This window comes from Lithobates pipiens, unplaced genomic scaffold, assembly GCF_037356315.1.
Source record: "Lithobates pipiens isolate NorthernLeopardFrog02 unplaced genomic scaffold, aLitPip1_a1.2 Scaffold_22, whole genome shotgun sequence".
Classification (NCBI taxonomy): Eukaryota; Metazoa; Chordata; class Amphibia; order Anura; family Ranidae; genus Lithobates; species Lithobates pipiens.
This window is the reverse complement of record NW_027507784.1, coordinates 142,193,015-142,209,934: the sequence shown is the minus strand read 5'-3', so window position 1 is coordinate 142,209,934 and position 16,920 is coordinate 142,193,015.

The window sequence follows — 16,920 nt, the reverse complement described above, 5'->3', positions numbered from 1 at the left end:
TTTGCCAGTTTTTTTGGGGGTAAATTGGGGGCCTCGGCTTATATTCGGGTCGGCCTATACTCGAGTATATACGGTAATCTAAAATTGTGCAGATGTGACGCAAAATAAAATTGTATTGCTGAAATGGTTAAAAAAGAGTAACGAAATCCGTTCGGGAGAAGTGCGTGTGACCATGAGCATCAAAAGAAGTTTGTTCTTGCAGCATTGTAAAGAACAAGAGAATGCGCTTGATGAATGAATTTTTAACATTGCAGCATGACGAATGTGCTATATCGCTTACGAGCAGTAGTTTTACCTGAACGAGCACTTCCGTGTCGGAATTTGAATGTGAGCATGCGTGGCACTTGGTCCGATCAAAATTCTCTACACATGATCGGAGTATGTCCGACCAGCCCAGTTGGTCGGGAAATATTTAAAACATGTTGGAAAATTTGGTCCGACAGATATTCGGACGGAATCAGTCCGATGCATACCACACACAGTCGGATTATCCGACAAAACGGTCGGATAGGACACATTCCGACGGATTTTCCAACCGTGTGTACAAGGGCTAAGGCTGAGTGAGCCACTCAACCAATTCTGGTGCTTCCTTTGATGTAATCGCACGCACCTTCTGCAATTTCCCACTTTGGCTCAAGCCTGTTGCTCCTGCCCTATCCCTACCACCCCTGCGGAAGGGCCTGCCTCTTCCTCTGCCTGTCATTTTTTAAATGACCCTGTGACAAAACTCTCTACAGAAGTGCAGTATGTATGTGGAAGAAGGTATATAACACCCCGCTTCAATCTGTTGTTTTTGGGGGCCACTGGTCTATCACACCAGTTACAATACTTTTTTTTTTGGATTGTGTTTGTCACTCTTTGTAGTATCGCTGCAGAACCGCTCAGCAGTCACAATGCTGCACAGTGGAAACGCACTATACTATGCTTTCTATATGTGCAAGTATTTTATATGTGTATTACACAACTATATACTGCACACCAAATAGTACACCCTTACCAGTCCTTATAAGGACCTTTGTGGAACTAGTAGGTTGTGATTAGCAGACTGTACCTCACTCAACCCTATATACTGTACTACGCTATACCTTACCAGCCCTTAGAAGGACCTTTGTGGAACTAGTAGGTTTTGATTAGCAGACTGTACCTCACTCAACCCTATATACTGTACTACGCTATAGCTTACCAGTCCTTAGAAGGACCTTTGTGGAACTAGTAGGTTGTGATTAGCAGACTGTATCTCAGTCCCTATACTGATAAAGGACTGCTGCAGAATAGGGCAGCAGTCAGCAGTAGTGCACCTCAACCCTATATATTGTGGACCTATACCAGTCCTTAAGGATTAGCAGACTGTACCTCACTCAACCCTATATACTCTAGTACGCTATACCTTACCAGTCCTTATAAGGACCTTTGTGGAACTAGTAGGTTGTGATTAGCAGACTGTACCTCAGTCCCTATACTGATAAAGGACTGCTACAGGATAGGGCAGCAGTCAGCAGTAGTGCACCTCAACCCTATATATTGTGGACCTATACAAGTCCTTAAGGATTAGCAGACTGTACCTCACTCAACCCTATATACTCTAGTACGCTATACCTTACCAGTCCTTATAAGGACCTTTGTGGAACTAGTAGGTTGTGAATGATTAGCAGACTGTACCTCAGTCCCTATACTGATAAAGGACTACTGCAGAAGAAGGGCAGGGCAGCAGTCAGCAGTAGTGCACCTCAACCCTATATATTGTGGACCTATACCAGTCCTTAAGGATTAGCATACTGTACCTCACTCAACCCTATATACTCTAGTACGCTATACCTTACCAGTCCTTATAAGGACCTTTGTGGAACTAGTAAGTTGTGATTAGCAGACTGTACATCAGTCCCTATACTGATAAAGGACTGCTGCAGAATAGGGCAGCAGTCAGCAGTAGTGCACCTCAACCCTATATATATCGTGGACCTATACCAGTCCTTAAGGATTAGCAGACTGTACCTCACTCAACCCTATATACTCTAGCACGCTATACCTTACCAGTCCTTATAAGGATCTTTGTGGAACTAGTAGGTTGTGATTAGCAGACTGTACCTCAGTCCCTATACTGATAAAGGACTGCTGCAGAATAGGGCAGCAGTCAGCAGTAGTGCACCTCAACCCTATATATTGGGGACCTATACCAGTCCTTAAGGATTAGCAGACTGTACCTCACTCAACCCTATATACTCTAGTACGCTATACCTTACCAGTCCTTATAAGAACCTTTGTGGAACTAGTAGGTTGTGATTAGCAGACTGTACCTCAGTCCCTATACTGATAAAGGACTGCTGCAGAATAGAGCAGCAGTCAGCAGTAGTGCACCTCAACCCTATATATTGTGGACCTATACCAGTCCTTAAGGATTAGCAGACTGTACCTCACTCAACCCTATATACTCTAGTACGCTATACCTTACCAGTCCTTATAAGGACCTTTGTGGAACTAGTAGGTTGTGATTAGCAGACTGTACCTCAGTCCCTATACTGATAAAGGACTGCTGCAGAATAGGGCAGCAGTCAGCAGTAGTGCACCTCAACCCTATATATTATGGACCGATACCAGTCCTTAAGGATTAGCAGACTGTACCTCACTCAACCCTATATACTCTAGTACGCTATACCTTACCAGTCCTTATAAGGACCTTTGTGGAACTAGTAGGTTGTGGTTAGCAGACTGTACCTCACTCAACCCTATATACTGTACTACGCTATACCTTACAAGTCCTTAGAGGGACCTTTGTGGAAGTAGTAGGTTGTGATTAGCAGACTGTCCCTTACTCAACCCTATATACTGTAGTACACTATACCTTACCAGTCCTTATAAGGACCTTTGTGGAACTAGTAGGTTGTGATTAGCAGACTGTACCTCAGTCCCTAGACTGATAAAGGACTGCTGCAGAATAGGGCAGCAGTCAGCAGTAGTGCACCTCAACCCTATATATTGTGGACATATACCAGTCCTTAAGGATTAGCAGACTGTACCTCACTCAACCCTATATACTCTAGTACGCTATACCTTACCAGTCCTTATAAGGACCTTTGTGGAACTAGTAGGTTGTGATTAGCAGACTGTACCTCAGTCCCTATACTCATAAAGGACTACTGCAGCAGAAGGGCAGCAGTCAAGTATAATATTCTTTCTATATTTGGAAGAAAGAATATTATACGTGTACAACCCTATTACCATACCAGTCCTGAAAAGGACCTTTGTGGACCTAATAGTAACAGCTACTGATTAAACTGACTGTCCCTCACTGCCACACACAGCTTCCTGTCTGTCCCTATTAAAACTGACAAAACACAGGCTGCTGCAACAATAACTTGAATAGCACTCAAAACTATATCCTGTACTACTACACCATACCAGTCCTGAAAAGGACTTTTGTGGACCTAATAGTAACAGCTAATGATTAAACTGATTGTCCCTCTCTGCAACACACAGCGTCCTATCTGTCCCTCTCTCAGCACTGACAAAAGACAATCTGCTGCCTTGACTTGAATAGCAGTGCCTCAAACCTATATCCTGAACTACACCTATACCATACCAGTCCTTAAAATAACTTGTGTGGACCTAATAGCCAATGATTTGAGTCACTACAGTCTCTCCCTGCTCCACACAGCAACCTCTCCCTATAGTGACAGTAGAAAGAATGTAAAATGGCCACCGGAGCAGGTCTATTTATAAGTTAGGGGGAATGTCCAAGTGTCCATGTGCTGTAATGTCTCAATTGGCTGTCCTGTACCCCATGATGGATGTGTCATCATAGGTCAAAGTTCTTTTACACAGTAAACACGTAAGTCCGCCGGGCGAACAGCGGCAATAGTCCGCCGATCGGGCGGACCGCGAACAACTGAAATTCGCCACGAACAGTTCAGCCATCCCTAGTTAGGAACAAGCCAGGTGTCAGAACTAAAGAATCAACATGCAAGTGAAGACCAGAGCAAGAGACAGCTAAAATCCATTTAAAACTAAAGTCAATAACAGAGTAGCCAGAGCGAAGTAGGCGCAAAAAGGCCAAAGGCACAGTAATTAATGATGATCCCTACACAACGGTGCCTAGATACCCTCATTTATAGTATACCCATGTAACAGTGGGAAACACTTGCAAATGCGCATATGCATGCAATATACTGTATGTGTGTGTCCACGTGGTCTGCTAATTCACCTTCTGAAAGGACCCTATGAACCTTTTAAGGACTCAACCCACAACTACATTTTTAAATGCTTTGACAAATGTAAAATACCAAAATGTTTGAAAAAAAAAAGTTTTTCTTAGTTTTTGTCATAAAATGTTGTTTTCCCCTGCACTGATGGGCACTAATGAGGTAGCACTGATGGGCACTGATGAGGCGGCACTGATGGGCACTGATGAAGCAGCACTGATGAGTTGGCACTGATAAGGTGATGGGGTGATGGGTCAACTGATGGGCACTGATATGTCGAACTGATGGGCACTGATAGGCGGCACTGATATGCAGCACTGATGGGCACCAATAGGCAGCACTGATATGCAGCACTGATGGGCACTGACAGGCGGCACTGATGGGCACTGACAGGCGGCACTGATTGGCACTGATAGGTGGTACTGATGGGCAGTACTGATGATGAGGTACTGATGTGTTACTGACAGGTGTTACTGCTGGCCACTGATTGGCACTGCGGTGGACACTGATTGGCACTGTGGTGGGCACTTGAAGTCTTTTTTATTGAGGGAATGCTGGGCACTGATTGGTAGCTTTTTTTCACATCTGAGGGGGCTGTGCTGATAATCAATGTGCTTATTATCAGCACAGACCCCTCCTCTGTCACGCTGACAGGGAGAGCCGATTGGAGCCGATCATCTGCTCTCCCTGTCAGCGCGACCTGAGGAATGGCGTTTACCGGCACTTCCTGGTTCGCGCTGTGATCAGCTGTGATTGGTCACAGCTGATCACATGGTAAGAAGCCTCTGACAGAGCCTTCTTATCACGATCGGAGATGCAGGGTGTCAGACTGACATGCCACACTCGCGATGGCCGTGCTGGGGGCGCGCGCCAACATGTTATCCTGCTGGAGATCATATGACGCCCAGTCAGGATAACAGAACCACTTCCTGGCCATCATTCTGCTATAGGCCGGGCGGGAAGTGGTTAAATACACTGTTTCTATTAGTAAAATATTAAACATGTATTTATAACAGAGAAGATACAATTTTATTAAGCACAATATTTTCTGAAAGGGTTTCAAAAATATATTCAAGTGCAGATAAAACATTTGTTGTAGTTGCTAGGAAAATCCCAACTCCATATCCCCCTTGCTCACCCATCCCTTCTCTTCCACTTAGCATCTCAGAACAAAGAAAAACTGATTTCTTATGATCAGACAACATGTCGTAGTCAAGGTACAATCAAGGGGGGTTAGCTGGTAAACAATCTGCCCAGGGCGGTTTTTAATTGTTTTGTGGCATATCATGTATAAAAAAAAAGTAAGAGAAGCATGTACCAATCTATGCAGGGGGTTTCCGAGGGAACTGGGCAGGTGATCCAAAGGCCAATAATTACAAAATAACAGAAGTGATTCTAACATGCTGGGATGTGTATTCTTTAATTTTTTTTTAAACCAAGATTTTATTGTATGTTGTAAACAGCATACAGAGTAGAAATGCAAAAAAAAAAAATACAATACAATTCAATGATCAACATGTCATGTAGATATACAGTTATGCACAAATGTACCATTCGCTGAGGAGAACAGACAATGTAGAATAAAGAAACACACAGAAGTAAACATAGTAATTGGTATATAAAGAAAAGTCACCTCCTCTGTGTCAGTTTGGGTGATAATAGAAGCCTTATTGCTAGGGAATGTAACTGATTCTATTTTCCATTATGGCGAAGAATCTGTTTGGAAGTCTACCGAGACCAACGAAAATGTTGGGTAACAAGAGCTAATCTATATCTATTCGTTTTGTGAGTCTTGGTGAGACCGACAATCAATGTTAGCAGTTCCTCTTTCTGCTCAATTACTACCTTATAGTAGGGCTCCGGAAGGTAGAGAGAAAAGACAGAAAGATAGAAAGAGGAAGATGAGGAAGAGCACAGAAGATAGAGAAATAGAGAAAAAAAAAGGAAGAGGGGAGAGTATGGTAGGGGGGGTGACGTAGAGATAAGATATCAGACAGAGAGGGGGTGGAGAGTCCCACCAGCTACCCTCTGCATCTACATTCAGCACAGTAATACAGTACACCAAATCTACCAGGTTCTCAAGGTATAACGAAGTAAGTGACACTCACTGCCTCTAGACCAAGGGTCAGTCGCTATTTTGTATCAACGCTTGATATTGTTGTGATTTTTTAAAGGTGAACCACGCCTCCCAGATAGCTGAAAAGCTAGAGATTCTATCCTGTGAAGTGTAAATCAGCTATCGCCGCTATGCGGTCAATTTGATATGCCCAATTTTTGGTTGAAGGAGGGAATTTGGACCTCCAATGTACCGGAATACACAGCCTAGGAGCATTAACCATATGTATGGCTACCGACTTAAAGTATTTCTTTTGGAGGATTTTAGAGAGATGAAGGAGATATTGCACTGGAGTAAGCTCCAGAGGTAGTGAGGAAATGGTAGTCGTCACATCATGTACTTTATTCCAGTATGGCTGGATCCATGTGCACGTCCACCATATGTGAAGGAAAGTCTCTATTTCCTTTTCACATCTCCAACATTGGTATGATACTGTCGGAAATATGCCGGGGTTTTATACCATTGTGTTTTAAATTTATATCCATTTTCCTGTGCGTTCACTTTGAGAGACCCCTTGTGAATGAATAGGCGAACGCGATCTCAGCCAGCACCCTCAATCTCCTTGTCCAGCACGGATCCCCAGAATGCATGGTCCGAGCGCAGTAAAGAGTAATGCCCCATACACATGGTCAGACATTGCGACCACAAAATCCGTCGGAAAAAATACGAGGTGACGTACAAAACATACAACGGGACTACGTAGGAGGCCAGTAGCCAATAACTTTAGTCTCCAAATTTTTTCTGAGCATGTGTGGCACTTTGTGCGTCAGAATTCTCTACACACAATCGGAAAAAGTCCAATCGGATTTTGCTGTCGGAAAATATTAATTCAATCTTATTTTTATTGAGATATAGAAGCAAGATAGGAGGGGGAAAAAAAAAATACAGAATATTCCAACATATTCGTTTTACATTGTTACATAAACATAAAAAAGAAACCACAGAGAAATCCACTGTACTACAGTGGTGTCGAACTGTCACGAGGTTAAAGTGCTTGTTTTGAGCTTCGGTTTAGGTAGTATGGTAAGAGAGCCTGTAGTCCTACCATGATTAGTCTAAGTTAAAGTGGGTGTGTGTGCACCACTATCCTCTCAGCGGGTGTTGCCCACTCATTACAGGTAGACTAGGGCTATTGTGTTCATTCTGACAACGTTCACTCTGGGGGGGAAGCTCTGTATGTGCCACCATGCTGGTCTAATGAGACTAGAGGTCATAACTTAAGTAATCGGGTATTACTGCAACTTGTATAGGGGAGGGAAGAAAGGGGGAAGAGAGTGAGGAAAGAGGGGTCAGGACAGTAAAGAGCGTAGGGATCAAAAGATATACATTCCACCCTGATCACACAGGTGTATTGGTAGAGTCCTCTGTGGCCCATGAGATAAACTCTGAGGAATATCGAAACATCGACCATGAGGTCCAGGTCTTAGAGAATTGTTCCTCCCTACCCGTTTCCTGCGACAACATTCTTTCCAAAGTTTTAATTCGGTCCACTTCAATTGCCCAATCCCCCAGGGAAGGCATGCTCGTTGACTTCCAATGTCTGGGCAACACCGTTCTAGCAGCCGCCAAAAAGTGACGCAGAACGTCTTTCTTGACTGACTTAAGCGGTCCCGGGAGCAGAGATAGCAGAGCCATCTCAGGAGAGGGTGCGATGGAGGTCGCCATAAGTTTGCAGTACAAATCAAGGATCTTTTGCCAGAACTTCCTCGCAGGGGGGCATGCCCACCAAAGGTTCCTTTAGATGACAAGCAACGCCAGCAAGTATCCGGAAGTGTCGAGTTGATTCGGTGCAAAGTCAAAGGGCATCTGTACCAGCGGGTCAACAGCTTGAACCCCTTTTCTTGAGAATTGGAGGCTATGGACATTTTGTGGGTCAGTATAAAGCACTTTTGCCAGTCTACAGGCGAGATGGAGTGGCCCAGGTCTTCCTCCCATGCCTGTGTGTATGGGGGAAGGTCAGGATTGTAAGCCCCATGTAAGAGGGAATATAATTGAGAGACTACATGTGTAGGAGGGGTGGCCTGGAGCAGCATGCCTTCCAAGTCTGTTAAGTCAGCGAGTACATTAGGTAACGAAGGGAAAGTGCGAATGAAGGAAATCACCTGTTGTCTCTGCAGCCAGTGCGTAGAGGCATGAGAAGATGGGTCAGAGGGAATGTCATGAGTCAGAGAGGGGTCCGAACGTAGGACTTGGGCAAGTCGCCTGTGGTCCTCCTTACACCAAGGTCCAAAACTCGCTCCCTGTAGGGCCGGTGGGAAAGCCGGAGTTCCAAACAGTGGAGCCATGGGTCCCTGCATGGGAGATAGGGTCTTGGAGGAATTCATTCGGGTCCAGATTTGTATGGTTTGTCGGGTGAGGTCGCTCAGTTGTACCTCTCCTTTCAGGAATTCAGTAGGTGTCCACGGCAATGCACAGAGATCTATTGGGTTAATATGGCTCTCTATCTGTACCCATAATTTGGAGGAGGAATGATGGAACCAGTTAAGTATACGCGTGAGCACAGCTGCTCTATAATATAAGGAGGCATCCGGGGCTACTGCTCCACCACGAATCTTGGGGAGTGATAAGGTCTCGTAGCGTATCCGGGGACGAGCCCCTCCCCAAATAAAGGAGGAGAATAGTTGGCGGAGCTTCCTGAAAAACCAGGAGGGTATGGAAATGGGAATTGTTTGGAACAAATAGAGAAACCGAGGGATTACGTCCATTTTTAGGGCATTTACTCTGCCTAGCCACGATAGGCATTTCTTTGCATAGTTTGAGAGATCCGTCTTGGTTCTAAGCAGCAGGGGTGCATAATTCAAAGAGAATAGATGGGACCTTTCCGTGGGTATTTGAATTCCTAGGTAGCGGATGGAGGTAGAGCCTGTTTTAAATGGGTACCTAGCGGATATCTGGCGGAGGACCTCTTGGGACAGTGAGATGTTCAGGATTTCTGATTTAGTATGGTTTACTTTGAAATTGCTCAGCATGCCAAACCTCGTGAATTCTTGCATTATATGTGGTAAGGATAGGTGGGGTTGGGTTACAAACAATAGCAAGTCATCCGCGAAGAGCGCCAGCTTAGAATGAATGGGGCCTATCGATACACCTGAGACGTTGGGGTTATTGCGTAAGGCTATTGCTAGGTGTTCCATGACAAGGACATATAGAAGGGGAGATAAAGGACAGCCCTGTCGTGTCCCATTTTTAATGGCAAATGTAGGCGACAGTGAGCCATTTACCCGAATTCTAGCGGAAGGGGAGGAGTAAAGGGCCATAATTCGGGATAACATTTTGGGACCCAGGCCTATCTGTTGCAGAGACAACCGAAGGAATTGCCAGTCAACCCGGTCGAATGCCTTTTCTGCATCGACCGTCAAAAGGCATAGAGGGATTTTGTGGGTGCGGGCATAGTCGGTAAGAAGCAGGGTTTTCAGGGTGTTATCCCTTGCCTCGCGGCCACTTACAAAACCCACCTGGTCCAGATGTATAAGGCGGGGGAGTAGCGGTTGCATTCTAGTAGCTAATATTTTGGCATACCGGTATATTTTCAGATCCACTCCAATTAATGATATGGGCCTATAATTTGCACACAAGGTAGGGTCTTTGTCTGGTTTGGGGATAATGGCGATGTGGGCTTCAAGCGTTTGTGGAGGAAACGCTGAGCCTTCTGATAGAGAGTTAAACACCTTAGCCATAAAGGGGGTCAGTAGAGGAGCAAATGTTTTGTAGAATTTAGGGGTAAAACCGTCGGGTCCTGGGCTTTTACCTGAAGGAGTGGCCGCTATTGCTCCCACTACCTCGTCTGCTGTGATTACTCTCTCTAGCTCTTCTGCAGTATCGCCATCTAATATAGGGAGCTCAGTTTCCTCGATATAGGACTGGCCATCGGGCGCAGGAGTGTGGGATGGGCTAGACGGGATACCGGTCGGTAGGTTGTACAGTGTCTGATAGAAATCTCTGAATGTTTGTGATATCTTGGAGGGCTCATTAAGCATTTCTCCAGAAGGGGCCCGAATATGAGGTATAAATGTGGAAGGCGTGCTTGGATGGAGGGTGCGGGCCAACGGCCTACCACATTTATCTCGAAATCGGTACTGATGTAAAGCAAGTCTGTCCGCATAAGTACGAGCTGAGGCCTCGTATAGGTCCCTGAGTTGGGATCGGGCCAGTGAAACCTCTGTCAAAGTCACAAGCGTAGGGGCTCGTTTATGCTGGGTCTCAAGGTCCCGAAGCTTTTGTGTTGCTGAGGTTATTGCAGCTGAACGAGTCTTTTTCAAGCGGGTTCCCACCTGAATAAAGAGGCCTCGCAGAACAGCTTTAAGCGCCTCCCATTGGAAGGGTAGCGAGGTGGTGTCTGTGGCATGATCTAGCAAGAAACTAGAAATCGTTTCCGAGACCTTGTGGGAACACTCAGGGTTCGTGAGGAGGGAATCATTCAGCCTCCATGTCCATTCCCTCACAGGTGTGGAAGGGATAGATAATGTCAGATATATAGGCGAGTGGTCAGACCAGACCATTGAGTCTATGTCACATTCAGGTGACCAATCCAAGCAGCTATGGTCAAGAAGGAAGTAGTCGATACGACTATAGGAGTGATGGACCTGTGAGAAATGGGTATAATTCCGATTTGTTGGAAACAGAACCCGCCAGATGTCGATTAGACGGAGGTCGTATATAGCCGTTTAAAAGCCCTCAACTTAGTAAAGGAGATGGATGAGCGAGAGGTGGACGAGTCTAAAAGCGGGTCTAGGGGGGCATTAAAATCCCCGCCTATAATTAGTTTACCTTCCGCAAATTCTGACAAGAGCTTCATGTATCGCAGAGCAGTCGAGATTCGGTTAGTGTTTGGTAGGTAGAGGTTGGCTATAGTAAATTTGGTGCCCCATAGGGAGAACTTTACGAACACATACCTTCCCTGAGGATCCGACAGCTGGTCTATCAGATCAATCGGGAGCGTTTTGTGGAAGGCAATAGAAACGCCTTTAGTTTTCTGAGAGGGGTTTGTACTGTGGAACCATCTGTTAAAGTACCTGTTGGAGCAGGAAGGGGTGGAGTTTGTGTGGAAATGTGTTTCCTGTAACAGTAATACGTTGACCTGCTGTTTATGCATGTGGTAAAGAATTTGTCCTCTCTTGGATGCAATATTGAGGCCATTTACATTGTACGAGCAACACGTCAAACGAGGACGAGATAGTACTGTGTGAGCCATAGTGGAATGCGGATAAGAAAATCAGGTTATAGACAGTGGGGGGGGGGGGTAGGAGAAGGAAAGGGGGAACTTATAAGGTAGCAGAAAGTGTACCAGTAAAAAACTAAAAAGGGAAAAGAAAAGGGAAAAAAAGGGGGAAAGAGGGCTCCCAGGTAAGGAGCCAGGTAAATCTAAGGGGGTCCACGAGAACGGGACACCACGTGAAAGTTCACGTATACGAGCACTATTCGTGCCCGGCCTATTGAGGGTGAAGGGTCGAAGCGGAGAACCTGAGCCATGAGCCCAGTAGCATGACAGGCATGTAAAACTTCACTGAGGCACATTAGTATAACAAGATATTAATACAGAACACACAGCAGATCCTCCACGGAGGGGGAGACGGTCCGCATGGGCAAATAGCTCCACACCAGTCCCGTCTCCCCCCTCCGCAGAGGAGACAACAGTCCGTGAGACACCTCAGGGGAAGGGAGCAAACATTGTCAACATATGTTTCCACATACCCCAACGGGGGGCCAGAGATCCATCCGTGTATAATGACAGAGAGCGCATTAGGGTGAAACTACCTGGTGCGTAAGAAACTGTGAGCATATAACTAAGGAAGCCCACGTGGATAGCAGCAAGGGACCGTGGACCTAACCGGTCCATCAGTCACCCCTCCACCCACATCCAGGTGGGCCATTACCGCTAAACATGTAGAGAGTAGACCTGTATATTAAAGCAGATTAGGAACTCAACATTTACATAACTAGCATGAGCAACCCGCTGTTCCATTGCCTCTCCCGAACCCCAGCCAGTCACAATACACTAGCAAAGGGCAGGGAGAAGGTCCGTGAATTAAGTGCACCAGCTGTACTGAAGTATTTAGTATGCGGTCTACCACCCCATCCCCCATCATGGCATAACCAACAGAGTATATGGAGAAACAAGTGAGATGAAAGGATGGCAGAAACCACAAAAAAAAAGGAATAACATCCCCAAAAAAGAAAAATGCTGCCCATCCAGGAGACAAGGGATAGGTATAATACTGAGATGGCGCTAGTCATACAATGTGCATCGAAATAAGTCCAAAAGGTTTCCTGAAGTTGCTTTAATCTTCCGGAGAGGTAGGGTGACGTGGTCCAGGATCAACAGAGTGCGATGCATACCTCGGATGTCTGCGGCGTTGCGGGAGGGGATCACGTATTTGTACCCTAGTGCGGTCGTCTGGGGGGTCCAGCCAGTTAGGTACATCAGTTGGATCTTGCTCCAAAAAGCGGAAAAAGGCTGGAAGTTGATCTGGATCAGAGAGTACAAATTTATGCTCGGCCCTGGTCACCTTGATGCTGAAAGGGTGCCCCCAAGTGTAGGTTTTCCGGCTTGGCGTATCAGGTCTAGCAGTGGGCGGACCATTCGGCGCATGTGGAGAGTGTTGCGAGAAAGGTCTGGGTATAGGTGGATAGTTGAACCGTCAAAGTCCACAGGGCCCAAACGCCACGCTTTGCGCATAATTTCCTCTTTAAGGGTGAAATAGTGAACCTTGCATAGGACGTCACGTGGGCGGTCACTATGTTCCCTCCTGGGCCCCCCCACTCTGTGCACCCGGTCTATCTCAATAGGGGACATAGTCTCTCTTCCCAGGACTAGGTTGAGCATGGCAGTGACAGATGGTTTCAAGTCTGTACCCGCCGTGGCTTCCGGTATGCCTTGTAGTCGTATATTATTCCTGCGGCTCCTATTCTCTCCGTCTTCTATGCGCAGTTGATGTTGACAAATACGGTGCAAGTGTTCTTTGGAGGCCCGCTCAAGAGACGTAATGCGGGCAGCATGGTCAGATTGAGTATCAGTCAGGGTAGAGATTGCGGTCTGATTGGTAGAGACCTGCTGTTGGATGGCCTGAAGATCCTTGTGGAGTGAGGACTCCATTTTGACTGCCCAGGATTCAAACTCCGCTCGGAAGGCCGCTAGAAGAGTCGAGGCTTCAGACCTAGGTAATTCTCCTGAGGTTGGAGGGGCTGTCGGAAAATATTAGATCCAGCTTCCAAACTTTTTTAGTCAAAATTTCCGACCATGTGTAAGGGGCATTAGGCTCCCCAAACATGGAGGTGTACAGTGCTGATTCATGATTCTGGGGAGCCGAGCTTGAGCATAGGGATTCAAACACCATAGGTGCTTTCGTATATACTTCCCTTCACCCCGGGTCATCTAGAAAATGTTTCAGCTGAATGTAGGACCAGAAAGGAAAGGATTTGGTGTCAAACGTCGCTGCAAGGTCTTGCTATCACACAAACTTGCCCCTATGAAAGAAGTGTTTCGCATGCATCTCTGCATATGGCCATTATTGTGCTAAGTAGGTTATAGCTAACCCTGGGGGAAAGTCCGGGTTACCTCTGATGGGGGTAATCGAGCACTCCGTGGTTGAAAGCGCATGTACTTTACAGGCCCTGTCGAATTCATGGAGGGTTGCCCTAATGAGGGGGTGTGTGCGGAAATGAGGACTTGTGGGTTTCTTGGAGAACCAGGGGAGTAGGCGAAGATCATATCCCGAGATCAGTCGTTCACCAAGTCTTTGCAACGGGTATGAATCTTTCAGTCTACAATCCCAGTCATATGTACCGCCCAATATTAGCGCAGTAGATCAGGGAGGTCAATAAGATTTCCCAGGAACAATTTTGCCCACCCGACGCGTGCCAATTTGGTTCCCCAAAGGAAAGATCTACACATCTTCTTATAGGCCGCAAAGAAAGCTGGCAGTAAGCATATCGAAATAGTGTGCATTTTATACAACATGCAGGGGAGCATTGTCATCTTCAGAATAGAAGTCCGTCCAAACCAAGATAGGGTTGGGAAATCCCACCTTTGTAATCTTGTTGTAAGTTTTCTTAGTTCAGATGAAAGTTCTTTCATAGAGAGTATCCGCCTTACTCAAGTTGAATGCCAAGATAATTAATGGCATCTGTTTTCCATTTAAAGGGGAAATTTGACTGGCACTGCTGTACTAGATTGTTCGGTAAAGAGACTTTCAGTGCGAACAATTTTGAGTAGTTGATTTTTAGATCAGATATGCATTTAAATTGTTCGAGGACTGGCATGAGGTTAGGCAGGGACGTCAGCGGTGCTGATAGGGAAAGCAGGATGTCGGCTGCAATCTTGTATTCCTTAAGATGGACCTCGATACCCTTTATGTTCGGGTTGGCCCTGATGCAAAGTAAGAGGGGTTCTAAAGTAAGAATATAGAGTAAGGGTGGAAGAGGGCATCCTTGTCTGGTGCCGTTATAAATGGAGAAGGCGTCTGATAGGCAGCCATTGACTTTGACTCTAGCTCTTGGATTCTCATAGAGCGCACCAATAAAGGTACAGCTCCCTAATCCAAGAGCGTCTAGGACCGCATCCATATAGTCGCAGGCCACCCTATCGAACTCCTTCTCTGCATCCATTGCTAGGAAAAACCCTTTCCGGTGGATAGAGGTAAGCCAGCGATGCAAATTCAGGGCTTTAACCACTTGCCTACAGGGCACTTTCACCTCCTTCCTGCACAAACCAATTTTCAGCTTTCAGCGCTCTCACAATTTGAATGACAATTACTCAGTCATGCAACACTGTACCCAAATTAAATTTGCATCCTTTTTTCACACAAATAGAGCTTCTTTTGGTGGTATTTAATCACTAGTGGGGGTTTTTGTGCTATAAATAAAAAAAAAACACTAGAAAAAAGTGCCCTTTTCTTTGTTTCTGTCATAAAATTTTGTAAATTTGTAATATTTCTTCATAAATTTTGACCAAAATTTATACGGCTACATATCTTTGGTGAAAATAACCCTAATTAGTTTATATACTTTGTTTTTTGTGAAAGTTATAGAGTCTAGGAGCTATGGTGAAAATCATTGAAAATTGATCACACTTGATCACACCTGATGTACTGAAGACCTATCTCATGTCTTGAGACACTTACAAGCCAGCAAAGTACAAATACCCAAAGCAGAAACCCCAATGTATAATCAATGAGGCATAATGAGTCTTTTGAACTGTTCATTTTTTTCCAGAAGTTTTTGGAAAATGTGGAAAAAAATTTAAACGCATTTTGTTTTTCCCACAAAGTTGTACATTTTTAAGATATTTTCAACACATAGCATGTACATAGCAAAAATTATACCCCAGAATACATTCTGCTACTCCTCCTGAGTATGGCAATACCACATGTGTGAGACATTTACACAGCCTGGCCACATACAGAGGCCCACTAGTGAAGTAGCATCTTCAGGTGTTCTACAAGCATAAATTACACATTTAATTTCTCAACCACCTATTACAGTTTTGAAGGCCCTGGAGCACAAGGACAATGCAAACACCCACAAAATGACCCAATTTTGGAAAGCAGACATGCCAACGTATAATCTATGAGGCATAATGAGTCTTTTGAACTGATAATTTATTTTCCTCCAGAAGTTTTTGGAAAATGTGGAAAAAAAATGAAAATGCATTTTTTCCCACAAAGTTGTCAGTTTTTTAAATATTTCCAACACATAGCATGTACATAACAAAAATTATACCCCAAAATACATTCCGCTACTCCTGCTGAGTATGGCGACACCACATGTGTGAGACTTTTATACAGCCTGTCCACATACAGAGGCCCACCATTGAAGTAGCACCTTCAGGCGTTCTACAAGTATAAATTACACATCTAATTTCCTGGAAACCTATTATTTTTGAAGGCCCTTGTATTTCTAACACATAGCATTTACATACCAAAAATTACACTCCTAAATAAATAATATTGAGGAAAGGGTAAAAAAAAAACATAGTGTCCCCAGAGGAGAGAATTGGTGCAGGCAGCAGTCAAGGATATGCTTAGCAACAATAGTAATTATCCAGGTGGGAATATTGTTTATAGTCAGCACAAGGATATTGTCAGCACAACCAAAATATTTGTCCATAGAAATTATCCAGGCAGAGACAGCCAGCACAGCCATAATATTGGTCCTGGTACACCGTTACCTCCCTGCACTCATTATTGTACCGCTCTCCAGCCATTCATAAACATACTACCTCTTTCTACAGCTAATTATTTCCATAGTCCAGGTAGCAGGCAGAGGTGTGGTCAGTTTATGCTGCAGGAAGGGGGGTGGCAGCAGTAAGTCAGCAGCAGGCTGAGGGCCGCAATCAGGTATGACCTGTGCACAGGGGCACAGGGGTTGAGGCTTCGACCCACCCAAATCTCTATGAAGTCTCTGGACTCCAGACCCTAATCATAGTTGGTAAAACAGGCCAGGGTTAGTTCACGTGGAAGCAGTCCAAACGGTTGGCAGAGGCATAGTCAAAAAACAGGCCAGGGTCGGTTCACGTGGAAGGCAGTGGCATGGTTATTTGAGGAAGCATGGGAAATGGTCAGCACAGATGATGAAAATGGGGAAATGGTTAAGAATATGGGCTAATATTTT